We start from the raw sequence: 6,756 nt of genomic DNA, 5'->3' as shown, positions 1-6,756 counted from the left end.
CCCACCACCTACATCCCAAATAAATCATACATGGAGGCTTATTCTTACTTGTAAATGCCCGGCCTTAGTTTGGCTTGTTTCTTGCCAGCTTTCCTTAACTTATATTATCCCATCTACCTTTTGCCTCTGGGTTTTTCCTGTTCTCTTACTTCTAAAACTCTTACTCTTATTCCATGGCTTGCTGTGTAGCTGAGTGGCTGGGTAGCTGGCCCCTGATGTCATCCTCCTTCCCTTGCTCCTTCCTTTTCTCCTCCCAAATTTCTCCTTCTATATATTCTCTCTGCCTGCCAGCCCCACCTACCCTACCTCCTGCCTTGCTATTGACCGTTCACCTCTTTACTAGACCATCAAGTGTTTCACACAGGCACAGTAACACAGCTTCACAGAGTTAAACAAATGCAACATAAACAAAAGTAACACACCTAAAAATAATATTCTACACTTCATCCTGCATTTCAATTCTTTCTTATTTTTTTGTGATCAAAATGTAATTATATCACTCCCCCCTTCTCTCTCCTCTCTCCAAATCCTCCCATATGCTATCCCTGCTCTCTTTCAAATTCATGGTCTATGTTGAATTAATTGTTGTTACATGTGTATGTGTGTATGTACCTATGTCTATGTATTCCTAAATCAGTTTGATCAGTCTGCATGATGTTACTTGTATGTATGTTTTCAGATCTGACTATTTGGTACTAGATAACCAACTGATGTGCTCTTTCCTGGGAAGACTGTCTTTCCTACTGCACATCCCTTAGTTACCCTTAGTTCTTTGTGTAGGCCTGAGGCCTGGTGATCTTTCCCCGTCCACTTGGGCTTGTCTGTTGTTGTCATCCTTGTTCAGCTCATGTTAGGCAGTCATATTGGTAAGGTTTTATAGATGCAGTTTCTGTTATTTCTAGGAGACACAGTCTCACAGCAAACTCATCTGGCCCTCTGGCTCTTACGCTCTTTCTGCTTCCTCTTCTGCAATGTTCCTGAATCTTGGATGCAGGAGTTACATTGTAGATGTATCCATTGGGACTGGGCTCCACCATTCTGCACATTGATTAGTTGTGGTTTTCTGTAATGGTTTCTGTTGCAAAGAGAGGTTTACTTGATGTGGGGTGAGGACTACATTATCTATGTGTATAGGAGCAAATATTAAGAGTGTAGTTAGGGATTATGCTGGTTTAGTAGAGTGGTGATTATAGGTTCTCCTCCAAGAGCCATGACCTTACTAGTCCTGTGTAGTTGCATATACTTTCATTATTCCTAATGCTGTGGGATAGAATTCACTCTATCTGTTCTTTGGTATTAGCTATGGGTTTTTTTTTTCTCAGAAACTACTAGGTTATGGAAGGCCTTTTATGTCTCCACTTTGTTGAAAGCTTTCTTAAAAGATGTAATTGTTTATTTATCCTTTTGGAATTTTACGGTATGCACCCATTCATTTCCCTTTCCTTCTGTTTCAGTCCTTACCCTTATAGCATCGCTCCCCCCAGGAAACTTTAAAAAGAAATAAAAATGAAAAATACAAATACAAATGTTAATTAGAAAACAAAGCTCAAACCCCAACAAAAGAAACAATCCAAACCAAAACAACAACACTTCACCCCTCTGTCTTTCCCGCCTCTCCATCACCTCTCCATTGGTCTTCAAGGCATTGGGAGCTGCGGGTATCATGCAGTAGACTTTTTGTCCTATCAGCTTTACTTGCAAATGTTGAAAGCTTTTATATTGAAGAAGTAATGCCGTTTTCATGTATTGATTTTTTTTTCATTTTTAGAGTATTTTTGCATCTGTGCTCATAAGAGATATTTGTTTGTGGTATAATAAGTTCATCTCTTGTATTGTCCTTTTCTGGTTTCAGTATTGAAGTTAGCTTTATGAAATTACTTTGATTTCCTAGAAGAGATTGTGCCTTTGGCACTACTTCTTCCTTACATGCTTAATAGAACTCACTGATGAAACAATATGGAGCTCAATCCACCTTTTCACAGATTAACTACAAAATCACTGTTTTAATGGATAACTTACCCATTTCTTCTTTAGTGATTTTTTTGAATAGTTTTATCTTTATAAGACTTGATTTGGTACAGTTTGAATGTACTCTCTCCAAAATTCAGTTGTCCTGATTTTAGTGTAAATTCTTTGAGGTTTTTCTCCAGTTAACAAAATGTTGGTTGTGGGATTATTATTATTACTTTAAAATATGTTCCCTGTATCCCTAGATTCTCTAGGACTTTTATCATGACGAGATACTGGATTTTGTCAAAAGCCTTTTCTGTGTCTAATGCGATGACTGTGTGATTTCTGGCATTGAGTCTATTTATGTAGTAGATAATATTAATTGATTTATGTATATTGAACTATCCCTGCATCTCTGGGATAGAGCCTACTTGATCGATGTGGGTGATCTTTTTGATATATTCCTGTATTGTTTGTAAGTGTTTTATTGAGAGTTTTGCATCTGTATTCATTAGAGAGATTGGCTGATAATTTTCTCTTTTTGTCAGAGTTTTGTCTGGTTTTGGTATCAGGGTAGTCACAGCTTCATAGAACAAGTTTGGAAGTGTTTCTTCCTTTCCTAGTACCTTTTCTTATGTTGAATGTTCTTTGAAGGTCTGGTAGAATTTGGTGCTGAGTCTATTGGGGCTTGCCTTTTGTTAGTTGGGAAATTTTTAATTACTGCTTCTATTTCAACTTAACATCTGAGAGGCAAGCTTCTATGCATGCCTGTGCGAGACTTTCTAGATTAGCTTAGCTTCTGGGTGTGTTGTGAGTTATTATCTAGATTAGGTTAGCATCTAAGCATGCCTGTGAAGGATTTTATATATTAGGTTAATAAAGATAAGAATATTTGTCCACTGTGGGTGGCACCATTTTATTCTTGAGCTGAATAAAAAAATGAGAAATGAGCTGAGCACTAGCATCCATCATTCCAATTTTTATGGGTACAGTGAGACCAGCTACCTCAAGTTCCTGCCATCCATACATCACCACCATATTGGACTGTACTCCCAAACTATGAGCCAAAATAAACTCTTTCTCCTTTAAGTTGCCTTTGTCAGGATGTTTATCGCAGCAACAAGAAAAGAAATGAATATCATTTGAATGGAACGACTCAATCACAAAAATATCTTGACCAGATTCTCTTTTGCCTTTGTGTTTTCCAAAACAGAAGACTACAGTATTCCTCCCTTCTACAAGACTCAGATTCGGGGTACAATTCTAGAAACAGAGGCCTGGGGGCACCTTGATGTTGGACTTCTCAGCTTTCAGAACTGTGAAAAAATAAATTTCTGTACGTTGTGAATAATATGGTTTGTCGAATTTTGCTTTAATACTAGTAAATCACCGAACACATGATACAATTTATAGGCATAGATTGTTCATATTTGTCTCTTATTATTATTTTAGGACAAATAGTGATGTTTCCTGTTTCATTGCTGATTTGCACATTCCCCCTTCTCATCCTCCTTTCTCTCTTTCTCTCTGTCTCTCCCTGCCACTTACCCTAGAGCAGTGGTTCTTAACCTGAGGGTCATGACCTCCTTTTATAGATATCTTGCATATCAGATATTTACAATAGCAAAATTAGTTAAGAAGTAGCAAACTAAACAATTTTATGGTTGGGTCACCACAATGTGAGGAACTGTGTTAAAGGATCATAGCATCAGGAAGGTTGAGAACTACTGCCCTAGAGCCTACCAACTTATCTATTGAATGAATCATCTTTTGTTTTTAATTTATTCTGTAGTTTTCTTATTTTAATTTTACTGATTTCTGTTGAATTTTTGTCATTTTCTTTCTTCTGCTTTAGGTTTTATTTACTCCTTAATTTAATTTCCTGAGACAAAAGCCTAGTTACTGGTTTTCAGATCTCTTTTATTCTAATATATTGCACTTAATTCTTGATATTTCTCTAAGCACTTCATTAGCCGTAAATCACAAATTTTGATATATTGCATTTTACTTTCATTTAGTTGAAAATGTTCTCTGCTTTCCCTGGAGACTTCTTTCACACATGAGTTTTGTTTAACTTCCAAATATGTGCTGGATTTCCAGCTGTCTCTGTTGTTGACTCTGCTTTGATTGTGCTTGTGGGAGAATTTACTTCAGATGATCTCTATTCTTTTTCATTTGCTAAGATTGGTCTTTCGATTCAGTATATAGCCTATTCTGTGACTATTTTATGTGCAATTGAGAAGTATATATAGTCTTCTGTTGTTGAGAGGGTACTCTATTAAGGTCAGTTATTTCTCATTGGTTTTACTTTTGAAAGATAATTTTACTGGTTAATAGGATATAGTAAATTGATAAGTTTTTTTAAATACTGAAAATGTAGTATTATTTTCAAGATTTCTAAAATGAAATCTCCTGTCCTTTTTATCCTTCTTTCTCTGTAGGCAGTGTGCTCCCAACCCTGACCAATTCCAAGAATCTCTTTTTGCCATTGGTTTCTTAGCAGTATAAACATGCTATGCCTAAGTATGTATGTAGTTGCTCCTCAATGTATGGTCTTATGGTTTGAATGTGAAATGTTCCCCAAAGGCTTTTGTATTTTACACTTGATCTTAGCCAAAAGGCTGAGAAGCGATAGGCTTTTGTATTTTAACACTTGATCTCCAGCTGGTGGAACTGCTTTGGGAGGCCATGGGACCTCTTGAACACCTCTTGTCCATAGAGCCTTAGACATAGGGCTCTAAGAGCACAGCTTAAGAGTTATAGAGTACAGTTTAAGAGTTATATGGCGCCGGGTGGTGGTAGCGCACACCTTTAATCCCAGTACTCAGGAGGCAGAGCCAGGTGGATCTCTGTGAGTTCAAGGCTAGCCTGGGCTACAAAGTGAGTTCCAGGAAAAGGCACAAAGCTACACAGAGAAAACCTGTCTCGAAAAACTAAAAAAAAAAAAAAAAAAAAAAAAAAGAGTTACATGGCACCATTATGTCCAGCTTGAATTCTCTGCTTCCTAGTCAGTGCCATATAATGAGACATGCCACCAAACATTATTGAAATAGGTGGATCTCCAGGTGCAATGCTGTTCTTGTCATAAAGGAGTATAGTCCCTTATCATGAGCAATTATAAACCTTTTCCCCCTTAAGGTGCTTCCATCAGGTGTAATAGTCACAATAATGAGGAAGGAGATTGATACATAATAAGCCCATTGTAAGTTGAAAGTGTCATGAATTGAAGATACACTGAATAATATACATAAGCTACAAAACATCTCAGCTTAGCTTAGACTATCTTAAACATGATAATACTCATAGTAGTTTACACTTGGGTAATATCATCTAACTCGTCTATTTGGTAAGGTATTAATTACTTCTGTAATTGATTAAATACTATACCAAAATTAAATTACATAATCATTGCATGGAGGAAACTATTGTAAACTTAAAAAGTTTAATCATTGTACATCAAGAAGAAATTTCATTGTTTTGCTTTTATTGATATTACCCTATTTGATACTCTCTGAAATCCTTGATTCTGCAGTGTTTGCTACTCATATTAGAGACTTCTCAGGCATTATTTTTTTTCAGATAGCTCCTTCTCTGTTCTCTTCTATCATTTTTGTGACATGTATATTAGACTAGTTGTTATTGTCTTACATCACTTGCATATTCTGTACACCAGTCCTTTTTTTCACTTAGTAATCTAGTTCAGGTGATTTTTATTGACAACCTGGTTAGTGATTCTTTGCTCAGCTTTAGTGAGTCTATTGATGACCCCAACAGAGATAATCTAATGTTGTGTGATTTTTATTTAGGATATTTCCATCTTTTCTCTTTATTGTATATGTAAGGTGTAAATGTGGTCTGAATATAAAGATACATCATGAAATGGTTGCTATAGTCATGTTAAAATGTCTACTTGTTTCTTACAGTTGCCATTTTTTTCTGCCAAACGTATTAGTGTAATTTTGTGTGTCTCTGAATTTGTCCATTAGAGCTTTTAAAACAGATTTAGCCTTGAAATAATTGACATTTTCAGCCAGAAATTTGTTGGAAAGTGGTATCCTGTGCATTGTAAGATATTTAGCACCATCTCTGGCCTCTACCCACTAGATGCCAGTAGCGCCTTTTCTATTAAGATACAGATAAATGCCTCCAGATATTGCCAATTGTTCCCTGTAGAAAAACATTATCTGCTTTTGAGAACCAGTGCTTAAACATGTTAATCATAATTGTTTTAAATACTCTTTATGATAATTCCAACAGCTATATGATATATGAGTTTGTTTCATATGATTTCTTTGTCTCTTCCTACTGGGTATTTTTATGTTTTTATGTGCTACTTTATTTTTGGTTGAAAGATGACCATGTATAGGGTTCTATATAAGGATATTAAGTTTTATACTTAGATATTAGCATGATTTTCCTTCTACTAGGACTTTATTGTGGGGGTTTGTGTTGATCTAGTCAGGAATTGGTCTAGGTTTGAAATTTGCTTAGTTGCTATAGTTGCTATGGTTACCAGAGTTAGAATTTGTTGCTATGGTTATCAGAGTTGGAATTTGTTGTTGCCATGGGCACCAGAGATTTCAAAATCCTCTAGTGATACCTTGTTTTTGTTTCTGCACTTGGCTCCGGATCTTTCTTCTGTCTTGCCATTCTTCCCGCTGTACCACACTGTATTTGTTCAAGGTTGGCTGCCTGGTTGGCAGGGGTCGGGGACAAAACTGGGTGTTCCCTGATGTTTCTCTTAAGCCTTGATCTTGAACAAATACTTTTAACTTGGGTTGTGGGGTTTCTTATTCACAACATTAC

This window comes from Onychomys torridus, chromosome X (genome assembly GCF_903995425.1).
Source record: "Onychomys torridus chromosome X, mOncTor1.1, whole genome shotgun sequence".
Classification (NCBI taxonomy): domain Eukaryota; kingdom Metazoa; phylum Chordata; class Mammalia; order Rodentia; family Cricetidae; genus Onychomys; species Onychomys torridus.
This window is presented reverse-complemented; position numbering follows the sequence as displayed.